The sequence below is a fragment of the Pteronotus mesoamericanus genome, unplaced genomic scaffold (assembly GCF_021234165.1).
Source record: "Pteronotus mesoamericanus isolate MK-2021 breed Mesoamerican mustached bat unplaced genomic scaffold, CSHL_Meso_final scaffold_550, whole genome shotgun sequence".
NCBI lineage: Eukaryota > Metazoa > Chordata > Mammalia > Chiroptera > Mormoopidae > Pteronotus > Pteronotus mesoamericanus.
This window is the reverse complement of record NW_026555322.1, coordinates 179,206-197,449: the sequence shown is the minus strand read 5'-3', so window position 1 is coordinate 197,449 and position 18,244 is coordinate 179,206.

Sequence of the window (18,244 nt, the reverse complement as noted above, 5' to 3'; positions counted from 1 at the left end):
TGGAAAACAACAGAATGATAGCAAGAGAGGAGCCTTGGAGCCTCGGACAGAGTGGAAACGGTTTTTGCACAACCTAACAAGTAAGAAGTGCCGTGGAGGCTTGAGAAGGTGGGCTGGGTGCCCACGGGTGGCAGTGCCAGAGGGATATTGAAACGGCCAGTTGAATCTCCCTAAGAAGAGCAGGGTCTGAATCATAAGCGGGGACCTCTAGGCTACAGCACCAGAGCCCAAAAAGCACACAGATAACAGCCAGCTGCACAAAGTGCAGTGGTGCTCTCTGCCAGAGATAAGCGGATGCAGATGCAAAGAGCCTTTAAAGGGCCAACGCAAAAATTTGGAGTGGTGGCCACTTACCTTGGTCTCTGGGCAAAGGCAGGAGCAGAGTGGGCCGGAGCCGCCTGAGGAGAGATTGGTGAGGAAAGTTTTGGGGACAGTGGCCAGCAGGGCCCCGGTGATAACTCACCTCCCACTCCACAATTTCCATCTTGGTCAGGCATAAAGGAAATAATAGCCTCACCCTCAGGAGGCTCTGCATCGGCCAGGAGTTGTGCACAGTCCTGGGTGCTCAGTGCAGAGTGGCTGGCACAGATAGTAGATCCCTGCCTAAAGGGGACACAGAACTGCCTGAGACACTTCAGGAGAGACTAGAGACTGAGGCATTGGGAAGAGAACTGAGGGAGTAGCCGGGGGGATCCCGGTGTGCTGACTCCTGCCCCATTCCACAGTCTCCATCTTGCATAGGCAGACCACACCCCAAAGAGTCAGCAACAGGAAAGGAAACAATAGCCCTGCCCTCAGGATGCTCTGCCCCAGGCAGCAGTTGCACACTGGCCTGGGCGTTGAGTACCAAGTGGCAGTCACCAACAGAAGATCCCTGGCTAAAGAGGACACAGAGTAGTCTAGAGACAATTGAGGAGAGACTGCAGACGAAAGGGTTGGGGAAAGAAGGGAGGGAGTAACCAGGGGGATCCTGGTGATGACTCCTCCCCGACTCCTCAGCTTCGATCTTTCCCAGGCAGGCCACGACTCATCAACTCATCGAGGCAGCAGCCTGCAAAAACAACAGCCCTGCCCTTAGAAGACAGTGCCCAACCCTGTGGTGCCTAAGCCTGATGGCTGAGGGCAGAGTGACTAAATTAAAAATTTCAGGAGACAGACACAGACAGTAGATTCCTGGAAGTCTCAAACAGACTGCTTAAGGTGAGACGAGGTCAACATCTGACATCATCAAAGGCCAGACCCAGAAAGAAAAAAAAAAAAGAGCTGTCTACTACCATAGAATTTCACACTACAAAGTCAGAAGAATAAGCCACATCAATTAAAGAAGCAGAAGCAAAAAAGAACAGTCTCACAAATAATGGGAAGGAAAAGAAACACCCCCTAAACGAGGGGAAAGAAGGAATCCCCACTGAGAGAACTAAATGAAATAGAGGCAAGTATCAGATATTGAATTGAAAACAATGGTTCTAAGGAAGCTCAACAAGCTCAGTGAGCTCAAATAGAATTATGAACAACTACAGGGAAACTATGAGGAACTTACTGCAAACTATATCAGCATGAAAAAAGACAAAGAAACTATCAATAAGAGAAAAGAGGAAATGGAGAATACAATTTCTGAATTGGAGAACACAATAGAAGGAATCAAAAGCAGGCTAGATGAAGCAGAGGATCAAATCAGGGAGGTAGAGGACAAGGTAGAAAAAACATCCCAGAAAGAGCAAGAAAATGAAAACAGACTCAAAAAGAATGAAAAGGCATTCAGGGAAATGCAGGATAACCTGAAACGTAATAATATCCATATAATAGGGATACCAGAAGGAGAAGAGGAGGAGGAAGTGATAGATAACCGGTTTGAAAAAGTAATGATGGAAAACTTCCCTAATTTGAGGAGAGAAAGAGTAACGCAAGTCCAGGAAGCACAGAAGGCCCCATTCAAGAGAAACTCAATGAGGTCCACTCCAAGACACATCTTAATTAAAAGGTAAATATCAAAGACAAAGAAAGAATCCTAAAGGAATCAAGGGAGAAATTGGTAGTAACACATAAGGAAGCCAGGTACGGCTAGCAGGTGACTTCTCAACATGAACCACACACACGCTACCTACAAGCGATCCACCTCAGAGCAAAGGACCTACACAGATTGAAAATAAAGGGATGGAAAAAACTATTCCAAGCAAATGGACAGGAAAAATAAAAGCAGGGGTAGCAACATTTATATCAGACAAAATAGATTGCAAAACAAAGGCCATGAAAAGAGACCCAGAAGGAAACTCTAACACTCAAAGGAAGAATTCATCAAGAAGACATAAACATTGTAAACCTATATGCACCCAACATAGGAGTACTCAAATATACAAGGAAAATCTTGGAGGACTTCAAGAAAGATATAGACAGCAAGACACTGAGAGCAGGGGATTTTAACACCCCACTGTAAAAACTGGATAGATCTTCCAAAAACAAACATAAATAAGGATATTGTAGAACTGAATGACGAATTAGATCAAATGAACTTAACTGAGATATATAGAACCTTTCATCCCAATGAAACAAAATACACATTCTTTTCAAATGCACACGGAATATTTTCAAAGACAGATGACATGATAGGACACAAAGCAAGCCTGAACAAATTCAGAAAAACTGAAATAATAAGAAGCATTTCCTTGGACCACAAGGGCTTCAAACTGGAAACCAACTTCAAGGAAAAACCTCAAAAACATTCAAACTCATGGAGACTGAATAGCATGCTATTAAACAATGAATGGGTCAATAATGAGATGAGAGAAGAAATCAAAAAGTTTCTGGAAACAACTGAAAATGAACACAAAACAGTCCAAAACCTATGGGACACAGCAAAGGCAGTCCTGAGAGGGAAGTTCATAGCAACACAGCCTACCTCAAAACAATAGAAACATTTCAAATGACCTAACCCTACAAATTCAAGAACTGGAGAAACAACAACAAACATATCCCAAAGCAAGTAGAAAGAAGAAAATAATCAAAATCAGAGCAGAATTAAATGACACAGAGACTAAAATAGTCATTCAAAGAATCCACCAATCCAGGAGCTGGTTCTTTGAAAAGATAAACAAAATTGACAAGTCTTTAAGCAGACTCATCAAGAAAAAAAGGGAGAGGACCCAAATAAATAATATCAGAAATGAAAGAGGAGAAATAACAACTGATACCACGGAAATAAAAAGGATTGTAAGAAGTTATTATGAGTAATTACATGCCCAAAAAATTGAATACACCGATGAAATGGACAAATTTCTAGAAAAGTATAACCTTCCAACACTGAATGAAGAAGAAGCAGAAAGCCTGAACAGACCAAAGACAGCTGGTGAAATTGAAGTACTAATCAAAAAACTCCTGGCACACAAAAGCCCTGGACTGGACAGTTTCACAGGAGAATTTCAGAAAGCAATTAAGGAAGAACTAACCCCTGTCCTTCTCAGACTATTCCACAAAAAATCCAAGAAGAGGGAAGACTCCCAAACACTTTTTACAAGGCCAGAATCATCCTAATCCCAAAACCAGATAAAGACACAACAAAGAAAGAAAACTACAGGCCAATATCACTGAAGAAAATAGACGCTGAAATACTCTACGAAATATTGGCAAACCACATTCAGCAATACCTTAAAAGGATCATCCACCATGATCATATGTGATTCATCCCAGGGATGCAAGGATGGTTCAATATTCACAAATCAAAAATGTAGTACATCACATAAACAAAAGGAAAGACAAAAAACACATGATTATATCAACAGATGTGGAAAAAGCATTTGATAAGATAGAGCACCCATTTAGGATAAAAACACTCAGCAAAGTGGGAATAAAGGGAACATACCTCAACATAATAAAGGCCATATGTGAAGAACCTACACCCAACATCATACTCAGTGGGCAAAAACTAAAACCTTTCCCACTAATATCGGGGAAAAGACAAGGATGTCTGCTTTCACCACTTCTTTTCAACATAGTATTGGAAGTCCTACCCGCAGTGGTCAGACAAGAAAAAGAAATAAAATGCATCTAGATTGGAAAGGAAGAAGTAAAACTATCATTGTTTGCAGATGACATGATAGTGTACATAGAAAATGCTATAGACTCCACCAAAAAACTATTCAGCCTAATACGTGAGTTTGGCAAAACAGCAGGATACAGAGTCAATATTCAGAAAGCAAAGGCATTTTTGTACACCAACAACGTTGTACACCAACAATGAAATATCAGAAGCAGAAACCAGGAAAAAAAATCCCATTTGCTATAGCTAGAAGAAACATAAAGTACCTAGGAATAAATTTAACCAAGGAGGTAAAAGACCTGTATGCAGAAAACTATACAACACTGAAGAAAGAAATTAAGGAAGATACAAATACATGGAAGCATATACCATGTTCATGGGTTGGAAGAAGAATTAACATCATCAAAATGTCCATACTACCCAAAGCAATTTATAGATTCAACACAATCCCTATTAAAATACCAAAGATGTATTTCATAGACATAGAACAGACATTTCAAAAATTTATATGGAAACATAAATGACCCCAAATACCCACAGCAATTCTGAGAAAGAAAAACAAAGCGGGAAAGATCACAATACTGAACATAAAACTATATTACAAAGCCACTGTAATGAGAACACTCTGGTACTTGCACAAGAACAGACCCATAGATCAGTGGAACACAATAGAAACCCAGAAATAAACCCATGTTTCTATTTCAATTAATATTTGACAAAGGGGGCAGAAGCATAAATTGGAGTACAAATAGCCTCTTCAACAAATGGTGTTGTGATAGCTGGACAGCTACATGCAAAAAATGGAAATTCCACCACCAACACCATACACAAAAATAATCTCAAGATGGATAATAGACTTAAATATAAGTCGCATCACCATAAAAGTTCTAAAGGAGAACATAGGCAGGAAACTCTCAGATATCCCACTCAGCAATATTTTCACCGATGTGTCCCCTAAAGGAAGGGACATAAAGGAAAGAATAAACAAGTGGGACCTCATTGAAATAAGAAGCTTCTGCATGGGTAAATAAAACATCAGCAAAATGAAAACAGAACCAATGTATGGGAAAATATATTTGCCAATGATACATGCGATAGAGGTTTGATCTCCAAAATATATAAAGAACTCACTTGACTCCACTCCAAGGAGACAAACAATCCTATTAAAAAATGGGCAAAGGACCTGGGCAGATACTTTTCCAAGGAAGGGATACAGAGGGCCCAGAGACATATGAAAGGATACTCGGCATCACTAGCCATCAGAGAAATGCAAATTAAAACCACAATGAGATACCACTTCACACTGGTCAGAATGGCCATCATAAACAGATCCACAAACAACTGGTGCTGGCAAGGCTGTGGAGAAAAGGGAACCCTAGTACACTGTTGGTGGGAATGCAGACTGGTGCAGCCACTGTGGAAAACAGTTTCAAATTTCCTCAAAAAGCTAAAAATGGAACTGCCTTTTGACCCAGCATTTCCACTGCTGGGGTTATACCATAAGAATTTGAAAACACCAATTCAAAAGAACCTATGCACCCCAATGTTCATAGCAGCACAATTTATAATATTCAAGTGCTGGAAGCAACCTAAGTGCCCATCATTAGATGATTGGATCAAAAAACTATGGTACTTTTACACAATGGAATACTACGCAGCAGAAAGAAAGAGCTGCTACCCTTCATGACAGCATGGATGGAACTGGAGACCATTATGCTAAGTGAAATAAGCCAGAGGGCAAAAGACAAGTACCATATGATCTTACCTATAAGTGGAACGTAACCAACAAAACAAACAAGCAAGGAAAATATAACTGGCAGCATTGAAAGAATAAAGAAACCAACAGAATTAAGAGGAAAGAAGAGGCAGGGGGAAGGGGAAAGGAAGGGTCAAGTCAAAGAATATATATAAAGGACAAAGCCATGGACAAAGTCAAAGTGGGAAAGGATTAAGGGAGGGAGGTAGGGTACGGGGACAGGGGAAAGTGGTGGCAGGAAGGTGGAGACAAATGCATTTGAACAATAAAAAAGTAAAATATAAAGTAAATATTACATTAAATACAGTATTCTACTGCTTGGTTTGCGGCAAAATTTACTAGATGGGATTATTTACTGAATCTATCAATTTTCATCATTGGTTGTGTCAACTAGGAAGTCCCCATGACTTACTTTCCTTGAGGGGATGGTAGCTATTTTTTTCTTCAACATTAGTTTTCTTAAGTTTCTACCTGTAAAACTTCTGCACTTAAGATAAGTCTGGCTTATTGCTCATCTTAACTAAGGAAAAGAAATGAAAAAAGAAAAACCTTATTTTGTAGAACTATTATCACACTAAGGAGTAATAGCTAATATCAATATGTATTTTACCCTCAGATTTTCAACAAGAAAACAGCACACATCTCAGAAAAGCCATGTTTTTATTAGAATATTTTGAATTCCACATCATCATTATCCCATTTCTGATAGGCAGTAAATGCCATTGAATCAGGATGCAATAGAAACCAAGATGCTCTAGAAACCTGGAACCAATATGTCCAGCTCTTAAAATCACAGCAGAGGTAAAATGGAGGTAATAGAAGCACTGGAGGAGACAGAGATAGAAGAAACCAAAAAGAATGGGTTTCACCAGTTAATGAATTTTTAACAGGAGATGGCAGTATTTGATCATTTTCACTTTGTATTTTGTATTTGGAAGACATTTTTCTTGGAGGGTAGAAAGCAGCACGCACAAAAAAGAGTAGCATAAGTTGTACTAGTTTCTCTCCTTTTTATCTGCCCAAAGACAGTAGACTAAGGAGCTACAATAAAAGAGGGAGGGATTTAATCCAGTCATAACTAATTATGGGTCTCATAATAACTCCCTGTGGCTCTGGTTTATAAGTACTGTAAGAAGATACAGCTAATTAGGGTCAGACCATAGACTTTAAGAGATGGGATAAACCAGATAGGTTTGATTTTTATTTTATTTCATCATGTTTTCTCTGCAAAGGAAGAGGCAAGGAGATGAGGTGCCATGTCACCATTCCAGGTTTGTCCCAGAGACCAGAGGGCAGAGCTCTTAGGTGCATCTCTCACCCTACGCTGGTGGGGGTAATGCACATCTAGTGCTCAGAATATAATGGTGAGGTCCCAAGCAGCCAAAAGTCCCAAATATGCCTCCCTTCCGGAGATGTCCGCCTAAGATCCTTCTTGGACCAGCGATTAGATGCCACCTCCAGAGGTGAGGAAACAGAGACGTCAAATAAATAATAACAGGGCTGGGTGCATAGGCCTGTCTGTTGGCAGCAGTTTGCTTATACTTTAATTAATTATCACGGTGGTCGGGTGCCCAGACTCACCTATTGGCCACAGGAGGGGATAAAGTGAAGGGCCAGCCCCCAAGGGTCCATTCTGGACCGCCCCCAAACGCCTTGTCCTTGAAGCCTCCGACATGCACCCACAACAGACATGAAGCTCCGGGGGCCGCCCCCAGGACCTTCTAGGGACCCATCCCGGAGAACTCGACATCGGGCGCAAAAGGTGGCGCCACGGAAGACAACAGCACGGACTCGCGAGGAGGCACAGCCGAATCACACTCCCAACCCGTCTTCTCCAGTTCTTGAAAGCCCGACAATACCCGCTCCACGGCTGCCACGCGTTCTTGTCCTCAGAATCCTCCGGCTCCAGCAGAGATACAGGTCCTCACGTGATGGCTGGAAGACCGGAAAAAGATGCCCGGCTGTGGGAGAACACTCCTCAGTGGTTAGCCTTCCCGAGGAGAACCCTGCAGGTTTAAGCAGCGCGGCGTGCCCGGCCCTTACCCCACCGCAACCCTCTATGATTGCCCAGGGAATCCTAGGCCCGCCTCTTCAACTCTTGAGCCTTGCAGGCCTGAGTTCATCGTCTCCCTTCAAGATCTCACCCACCGAAACAGGGTTTTGATGACGTCATACCAGGTCCGCCTCCCCACTCCCTGTCCAAGCCCTGCCTGATTCCTCCAGGAACGAACGGATCCTGGTTCCCTGCATCTCCTGCTATTTCCTCTTCTATTTTTCCTTCTTCACAAGTATAGCTTTCTTCCACGAGAGTAGGGGCAAGCAGCTTCTTGCCCAGTTAGCTCTGAATGTCTGAAACTCTTGAGATCCCAGCTGAAAGAGCCCTAGTCAGGCTTAACTTTTTAAAGCCATAGTGCTGCCGATGGATACAGCCCCAGGCTCTTGGTAGTCCGAAACAATAAATTGGACTGACTACACGCACAAGGTTACGTGTAACGTGCAAGGTTTATTAAAGAAAGTGTGTCTCTTAATGAAAAAAGTTAAGTGCAGTTACCGTGATTTATTAAGGAAAGTAGACTCCCGAGATAGGGGAGCTGGTCATCTGCTATGACAGCACCGCTACCAACACGGAAATGACCCTCTTCTTCCCAAAAGTCGCGGGCTTTAAAGGGAAGGAGGGTTCTGAATCCCTTTGTCTTGTTTCGCGGGCTTTTGGCAGCGCATGAGCAAAGAGGTTAATTCCTTTATTTCATTTCGCGGACTCTTACTGTGAATGCCTAGTTACTTAACCTTTAAGCTTGTGCGCAGGCGCATTTCACAGAATTCACCTTGATTGCCCTCTTGGGGTCAAACAGCAAAGCTAATTCGTTATAATAGCATGATAATTGAGTGGGGTGAAATACGGGTTAACTACCGCTAAAGGTAAGTGCGCAGGCTTGGTATTTACCTAGGTGCTAAAGGCGTTTCCTGGCAACCAGGACGCTAGACTCTGGCCAGAGGCAGCAGCAGCGCAGTCTCAGAGTTCCTCCATTACTATGCTGTCTCCTGCCTTAACTGGAGCCTAAGTATCCTGCGATGAACAAACAGCGGTTTGGAAATAGTGCTGTGTTGTCCGTTTTAATCTTTAGCCAGGTCGTGGAGGAGCTGTCCTCATAGACAGAGAGGAGGGGCAGTTCAGGATCATTCATCCCCACAGCTGGATATTTCTGTGAAAATGGTGCTCTCCTATGTAAAAGTCACATTTTCAATTTTCTCAGCCACTGGACATGGTGGTAGATCAGGGGAGAATCTATTGAGACTATTCATCTTTATATCCCAATCCCTAGCACTTTGTCCTACAGAAGACACTAGATAAATACTTGTCTGTAGACTAAAGCAGTTAAGTCCGTGATAGAGCAGAAATTTTGGACAGCAGCACCACCTAGTGTCTATGTTGGGGGAGAACACTAAGGATCCCGTAATTGAAAGGACTAAATCTTCAAGGTCATTTTCTGGATAATCACCCAGAACCTTAGACCATTGAGGTAAAATGGAAGTAGGACTATGTCTTTAGCTTGAGTCTTGCTCATATTTTCCATCTGGCTCATGAATGATGGTAGAATACTAGATAGATCAGCAATCACTGCACAAGGATTTCTAAAGCCTTCCTCATCTCTCTCCATTCTCTTTTCAATGCTTTTGTAGTACATTGTGTTAATGTGATAATTTTGTCTGTTGGAGAAACTTCTATAAGAGAAAGGAAGACTCATTTGACAAATAACATTCATTGAGTATCTACATTGTCCCAGGCATTAAATATAATAAACCAGTTTTTCCATCACTTAGATTTAAATGTTTTTAAATATATTTTATTGATTAAGCTATTACAGTTGTCCCATTTTTTCTCCCCTTTATTCCCCTCCACCCTGCACCCCCCATCCCACCAGCATTCCCCTCCTTAGTTCATATCCATGGTCGTACATGTAAGTCTTTTGGCTTCTATACATTTCCTATACTATTCTTAATCTCATTCTTAAACTTATTCTGGTTATTTTTTTGTTTTTAAATTTTTTGTCCTTTTTTTGGTTGTGCAAGGAGGCAAAGTGCATCTGTCTATGCCTCCATCCTAGCCAGAAGTTGCCTCATGCACTCCCATTCTAATGGACACTTAAGTTGCTTCCTTTTTTTCTATTACAAATGATGCTACAATTAACATTCGTGCTGTAGTCTCCTATTACACTATAGATGCATCTCTCAGAAGTGAAATTGCTGAATGATGAAGTATGTGCATTTTAAACCTGACTCGATGTTGCCAAATAGCTTGCCGCAGTAATTGCACCAATTTACATGCCCATTAGCAGTGTAGAATTCCCATTTCCACCACATTCTTGCAAATAAGTATTTTCAGATTATTTTTTATCAGTCTAATGGGTGAAATGAGCATACTACTAATGTTTGCATCTGCATCTCCCATATTATTTCATGAACAAAACATCTTTTTGTATGTTTTCTAGTCATACATATTTTCTCTTTTCTGTGAATTGCTTTTTGATACCCTTTACCCATTTTTATTGTGTCTGTCATTTTAGTATTGCTACTTATGTGTGCTTTATATATTCTATATTCTAATTATTGGTCTGTAATGTATTTTGCGAAAATTTTAAAAGATTTTATTTATTCATTTTTAGAGAGAGGAAGGGAGGGAAAAAATGGAGAGAAACACTGATGTGCAAGAGATACATCCATCAGTTGCCTCTCATACACCCCCAACTGGGGACCTGGCCTGTAACTCAGGTATGGTCCCTAACAGGGAATTGAACTGGCAACCTTTTGGTTCACAGGCCAGCACTCAATCCACTGAGCCACACCTGCCAGGGCTATATTTTGCAAATATTTTGTGCATTCCTATTTTGTTGGTTTACAACAAGTATAACTGGAATAAAACTGAAAAAAATACTTTTGATATACATGCAATTTGACTGATGGGAGGCATGTATAAAGTATCCTGTTCTGGCAGGTGTGGCTCAGTGGATCGAGTGCCAACCTGCAAACCAAAAGGTCACTTGTTCGATTCTCAATCAGTGCACATGCTTGGGTTGCAGACCGTGTCCCAGACTGGGGGTGTACAATAGGCAACCAATCAATGTTTCTCTCACACATCAATGTTTCTCTTCCTCTCCTTCCCTTCCCCTCTCTCTAAAAATAAATTTAAAATATAAAAAAAAGAGAAGGTATCCTATTAGGCAGATTTTCAAAATGTTAAATATAACATACATACAAGAGGAAACCCCTAAAAGACCTGAATTATTTTCTGGGGGGTGGGCCCCTTGTAGTACATGCTTCCTCTGCTAGGTGAGTGTTCTAGGGACCCATCTGTATCAGTGTACCAGCCAGAATTGTTGAGAGGCTGCATGCAGCTTCAGTGAATTTTTTTGAAAGCTCTTTCAATGCCTTGGCCCATTTCATGATGGGTGATTTAGAGTGCACCTGCCCATACCGCACCAAATACTCAGCAGTTTTTGACCAAAAACGGCATGACCCCAGTGCCCCACCCTTCATATTTACCCCATCTCGCCCCAAGTGCCTTTTTTTTTGTCCTCAAAGGGAAACATTTTGCCTACGTGGAAAAGGTGAAACAAAAAATGGTAGAAGCACTAAAAGGCATCAAAATCAATGAGCTCAAACACTGTTTGAGAAGTGGGTAAAATATCTTCATAGGTGTATTGCATCAAATGGAGAGTACTTGGAAGGTGACTAGAGTTTAAACATGTAAGAATAAGTACACAATTTTTTTATAAATAAATTCTGAGGTTTTTGGGTCCCCCCCCTTGTACGAAAAATAAACATATCTTAAGTGTACATCTTGATGAATGTTCACAAAATGAAGACAACCATATACCCAGCTTCCAGATTGAGACAGAAATCATGACCAATACCCCCAGAAGTTTCTCTTGTGCCCCCTTTCAGTGACTATGCCCAAGAATGGTTACCCCACCCCCAACAATTAGTTTTGCCTCTTTAATGTTTTAAGTAAATGGAATCATTCAGCATATACTTCTGTGTCTGGCTTCTTTTACTCAACATTATGTTTGAGATGCATAACAACAAATACATGTTGTCATGTGTATTTGTAGTTAGTTCTTATTTCTGGACCATACTTCAATGTATGAGTATACCACAATTTATTTCTTCATTCTACTTCTGATGGACATTTGGGTTTTTTTCCAGTTTGGGACTATTACAAATGGTGCTGTTATGACCTACTTATACATGTCTTTTAGTGAACATATGTATGCATTTTTCTTGGGTATATACCAAAAAGTAGAATTGCTGGTCATAGGACATACATATATTCAGCTTCAGGAGATACAGCCAAGTAGTTTTCTAAAAAGCTTGTACCAATTATTGCTTGTCCTTTGACCTTAACTTTGTTTCTTATGTCTTCTATTATATAAATTTCATTGAACCAAATGTATTTTTTTTCCTTCAAAAACTGTGTTTTGGGTTTTGTTCAGGAAATTCTGCTCTACTCTGAGGACATTATGATTTTCATCTGTATTTCTAACTGGTCTTAATTTTTTATTGTGTCCTTTTGTTCTTTTATACATAGACTATTTTTTGTAAAGAATGGATTTAGATTTTTCCCATAAGGGAGACCAATTGTCAATCATATTTATTAAATTATCGATCCTTTCTTCACCCCTTTGCAGTGCCACATCTTTCATATACCCACTTCCCATATATGTCTTTTCCAATTTTGTAATCATTCTGTCAAGTTCCAAAAAAAAGGGCCTGCTAATATTTTGATTGTAATGTTATTAGATTTATGGATTCATTTGGTAAGAATTGCTAACTTACTGACATGAAGTCTTCCCATCCATGAATACAGTATTTTTGGGAGAGACATTCCACCATGGGTCCTGAGCATCCCTGCATGTTCTTGCTGTTTATGCCAAAAATGCAAATCCCTGACGAATCTTTACCTTTACCTGAGCCATTTCTCAGGGTCATGTTTGCAGTGAGCAACCTTGAGTGATGAGGAAACATCTCTACACAGAAAATGTGCAGGCTTGTTTCTGTTTTCTATAAAAGCAGTGAAACCTCATTGTTCCTTTCCTATAACGAAATCTACTATGTTTGCAGCCATCCATCATGGGTATTTTACATTGCCCTTGTGGGACCTGGAGGGCACTGGAAATAGGCACAAACCAACATGAAGCTCTGATTATTGCTTTTCCTGTGAATAATATCCTTTATCTCTCACCCAAGATTCTTATGTCTGTTGCCAAATCAAGGAAACTATAGTAGACTCATGTGTTAGCTTTATATAGGGTAAAATGCCAGACTGTGCAGTTTTTTTTAAAGATATCATTTACTTATCTTTAGAGAGGGAAAGGGAGGGAGAAAGAGAGGGAGAAAAACATCAATGTGCGGTTGCCTCTCATGCACCCCCCCGCACTGGGGACCTGGTCTGCAACCCAGGCATGTGCCCTAGATTGGGAATTTAAACTAGCGACCCCTTGATTCCCTGGCCAGCATTCAGACCACTGAGCCACACCAGCCAGGGCTCTGTGCAGTTCTTGGCCAGTATATTTCTCCACTCTTAGATATTTTTAAACTTTCCTTTAGTACAATTTTGCAATTTTATGCATAATGGTTTATATATCTTTGTTAGCTATCTTCTAGCTCCCTTATAGATTTTTGGACTACTGTGAGTAGGTTATTTTCTCTATTCCAATTTCTAATTGGTGGTTGAATTATACCTCCTTTTTACATATCATAAGTCTAGCTACTAGTATGGAACAATGTATTATTTCCCTCAATAGAGAGTTGGCTTCTCTGGCAAGCAGAAACCATGCCTTATTCTTTCAATGAAACATTTAATTAAATTAACATTTACTGAACACCTAGTATGTATCAGTTGCTAAATAAAGAATGAGAGGTATATAGCCATAAATAAAATAGTGTGCCTATTCTCAAGGAATTTAGAAATTGTGAATAAGATAGACACATCCACAAAATATTGCCATGAACAAAGCGGTAGTATGCATCATAGCAGATACAAGTGTATATAAACAATGTATTGTGGAAGTAGGGGCAATTCATTGTGACTTGGAGGATTTTGGACGTTCTCATACAATAAGTAGTGCTTGACAAGATATTACCAGACACACTGAAATAAAGAACAAACTGACAGTAACCAGAGGGGAGGGGGAAGGAGATAACAGGGAGAAGAAAGGAAGGGTCATAAAGGAACATGTATAAAGGACCCATGGACAAAGCCAAATAAGGAAGGATAGAGGGTAGGAGGTGGGGATGAGGAGGTGGGGGAAAATGGTGGTTGGAAAATGGAGACAACTGTACTTGAACAGCAATTAAAAAATGAAAAAAACTACACATTAACAAATAATTTTATAATTAATATTTAAAAAAATAATAAGTAGTACTTGAGTTGAGCCTCAAAAAGTAATCAGGATCTAGGGTGGTGCAGATGAAAAGGGGAGTAAGGGAGATGACTTCTAATACCATGTTTGACATTCAAGGCCTTCCACAATTTAGCACCACGCTACCTTTCCAAACCCAGCTGTTAATTCTTCCAGGAAATAAAAATTAGTCCCTTATCCATTAATCACCTTCCAAACTCATAACGTTTGAGTTCCCACCATCTTGCTTTGCATTACAGAACAACAATTAAAAGCAAAATATCTAGAGTCAAATTTGGATTCTGGCCCAGGCTCTACAACTATGAGATCTTGGGAAAATGAAAATTAGTAAAAGTGCTTATCTCATAGGGTTGCGTGATAAATTAGATAATTCTTATAAAGCTTTGGATTTGTACCTGGCAGAGAGCATGCGCTTAATAAATACTAACTATTATGAATGGTAACTCTATTTTATCTATTCCTCTGGTATTAATTCTCAAGTCAATTGTAAAACACTTTTATTGTATATCCACTATATATAATAGATTGTATTAGGCATCATGGGGAACACAAGATGAATAAGACCCTAGCTCTGCCATCAGTGACATGTCAGGTAGAAAAAGAAAACAAAATATGAACACAAATAATCATAAAGCAAAGAGATTGAAAGATCTGGATTCTTGTTCTGGCCCTCCATAGAATGAGGAAGATGGACTACGTGATTACCCAAGCCTATTTCCAAATGTAACATTATGATCCTCTGACTTCTATAATTGTAAGTACTACCTCAAGATCAATAAGTTCCAAGAAAAAGTGGAAAAGAAGTTAAATTCATTTCTGCCTAGGAGAGTTGGGGGTGCCTGCATTGAGGAAATGACATTTGAATTGTGTCATAATAGATGGATGTCATCTGGTGAAGGAAGAAGTGTGAGCAATGGAATTCCATGAAGAAGAGAAAATAAGAACAAAGAGAAGTGTAGGGCACACTCAGGGAATACCCAAAAGTCTTATATAGTTGGAACATCAGGATTCATAATGTTTAAATAGGGAAAAATAGGCTGGAAATGGTAAGCTGGTGTCAGATCATGGAGAACCTCAAATGTCAGGTTAAGCAGTTTGGATTTTATCCTGTAAGCTGCTCACATTGTAAGGTAGAAAGGAGGCCTGTTAAAAAGTGTTGACAGTTGTTCAGGTATAAAATAACAGGGAGCTGAACAATGCCTGCAGGTCTAACAGAAAAGACAGAAATCTTTCAACTTTTTTCATATACTACCTTGTGTGTACTGTTGAATAATTTTCAATAAAATGTTTCTTGAATTTCTAGCCAAGATCAAGGTATAGGTCGATATGTTTTGCTTCCTCAAACAACCAAAAAGAATAACAACCAATTTAAAAACAAAAAACAACCAGAACTTCCAGAAAATTGAACTGTATGGAAGTCTGACAACAAGGAGATAAAGAAACATTCATCCAGAGTGGCAGGAGGGGCGGAAAAGGGAAGTTTGGGCAAAGAGGATGTGCAACAAGGTGGCAGCTGTCAGACTGGGCAGTCCCACACTGGCGTGCAGATAAGCCTGGAGGAGCTGTGGAGTAAGACGTGCAACCCAGGGTTCCAACACAGGAATGGAAAACCTCAAAGCCTCTGGCTGTAAAAAGCTGTGGGGGTTGCATTGGTGGGAGAAACCTACGGCCTCACAGGAAAGTTTGTTGGGGGTCCACAGGATCCTAGAATGTACAAAAACCCACCCACCTGAGAATCAGCACCTGAAAGGCACAATTCGCTTGTGGGTAGCAGGGGAAGTGACTGAAAGCCAGCTGAGAGCTGAACAAGTAGCACTGTTCCCTCTCTGACCCGTCTCCCACATACAGTACCACAATGCAGTGAAGTGGCTTGCCCCACCCTGGTGAATACCTAAGGCTCCCCCTCCCCTTACAACATAACAGGTGTGCTGAGAAAAAGAAATATGGCCCAAATGAAAGAACTGATCAAACTCCAGAAAAAGAACTAAGCGACGAGGAGATAGACAACCTATCAGATGCAGAATTCAAAACACTGGCAATCGGGAGGCTCACAGAAACGATTGAGTACAGATACAAAATAGAGGAAGAAGTGAAGGCTATGCAAAGTGAAATGAAGAAAAATATACAGGGAAACCAACAACGAAGTGAAGGAAACTGGGACTCAAATCAACGATTTGGGACAGAGGAAGAAATAAACATTCAACCGGAACAGAATGAAGAAACAAGAATTTGAAAAAATGAGGAGAGGCTTAGGAATCTCTGGGACAACTTTAAACATTCCAACATATGAATCATAGGGGTGCCAGAAGGAGAAGAGGAAGGGCAAGAATTGAGGGGATACTGGAGGGGGGGTGCAGGGCAGAGCGGGGTAAAAGAGAAAAAATGGCACAACTGTAATAGCATAATCAATAAAATATACTTTAAAAATATTTTAAAATATTTTTTGAGGCCGGTATCATCAGTTCAATATTCACTGAGCACCTACTATATGTGAAACACTCTTCTAGGTACTGGAAATATAATGATGAATGAGACAGTCAAGATCCCTATATGTTAGAATTCCACTTGAAAGTATTGAAAAAATGATGTCACTGGAAGTTTGAAGACTACGGACAGGTTGGTAGAGGAAACAGAGAGTTCTATCTTTGACATATAAAATTTGGGATGCCTATAAGAAATCTCAGTGAAAATGTAAAGTAGGCAGTTGGATACAAATATCTTGAGCTTTTTTGTGCTCCATCCCACAGTTCCTCTCCATTAACATAGTAATTTGTTTAAGGTATATTGTTTAGTTCTTGAGAACTTAATGGATTATTGGCATCTATATAGATAATAGTGTATTATGTCAATCAATGTATAATATATTGAGGGATCAACACATAAAAACTGATATATTAACACAAGATTATATTCTCTCTTAAATCAAAAGAACATTACCTATTAAAAAAAATCATTATAATCCACCCTGGCTGGTGATTGAGTGGACAGCCTGAGACCCAAAGGGTGACCAGTTCAGTTCCCAGCCAGGGCACATTCCTGGGTTGCAGGCCAGGTCCCCAGTGGGGGACATGAGAGACAACCACACATCTTTCTTTCCCTCTCTTTCTCCCTCTCTTCCCCTCTCTCTAAAAATAAATAAACAAAATCTTTTTAAAAAATCATTATAATCTTATTACTGAGACTAGTCTTTATTTTTAGCAATTTAAAAAATAATCTCAGCAACTGATAAAAATTCAATAGAAGATATATTAGACACTATGAAAATGTTATGAAACTTAAAGAAATATTAAACATTAGAATCTCAACCATTATTTTTGCTTGCATTAAAACTAAAGAGTTACTTTTGCTAAAATTAAAATCTCAACAATAGTTTTTGTAGAAAATAAAGTCTCAGCACCTGTATTTTTAGATGTTGATAAGAAAAGTTAAGAAACTCTCAAAGAACAGAAATGAAGTAGAAAAGACTTTTCCTATCAGATATCATGAGTTATCACAAAGCTACAGTAATTAAGGAAATGTTACTGGCACAAGATTAGACAAATAGACCAATGGAATAGAACAGAGAGGCCACAAATAGTCTCCAGAATATATGAACTCTTGATGTTCTACAGAGTTGGCATTGTGAATGAGTGGGGGAAAGATTTTCCACAAATGATATGGGGCAATTGGGTATTTATAAGGAAAAAAAATAAAACTGGATGTCTATTCTTACTCTACACAAAAAATAATTACAAATGTATTAAAAACCTAAGTAAAAAGACAAAATTATGAAAATTTTAATTGTTAATGTAGGGGACTATCTTCATGATGTTGGAGGTAGGGAAGGATTTATTTGAAAAGACCCAAAAAGTACTATGCTTAAAGAATAAAGATTGATAACTTTGACTATATTATAGTTAAGAACTGTTCATGGAAAAAACTATCAATTACATTATCAAAAATAAGAGACAAAGTGGGGAAAGATATGCAACGTGGGTAAAGATATGCAACACATGAAAGGACAAAGGAATACAGTTAAAATTTATATATATATAT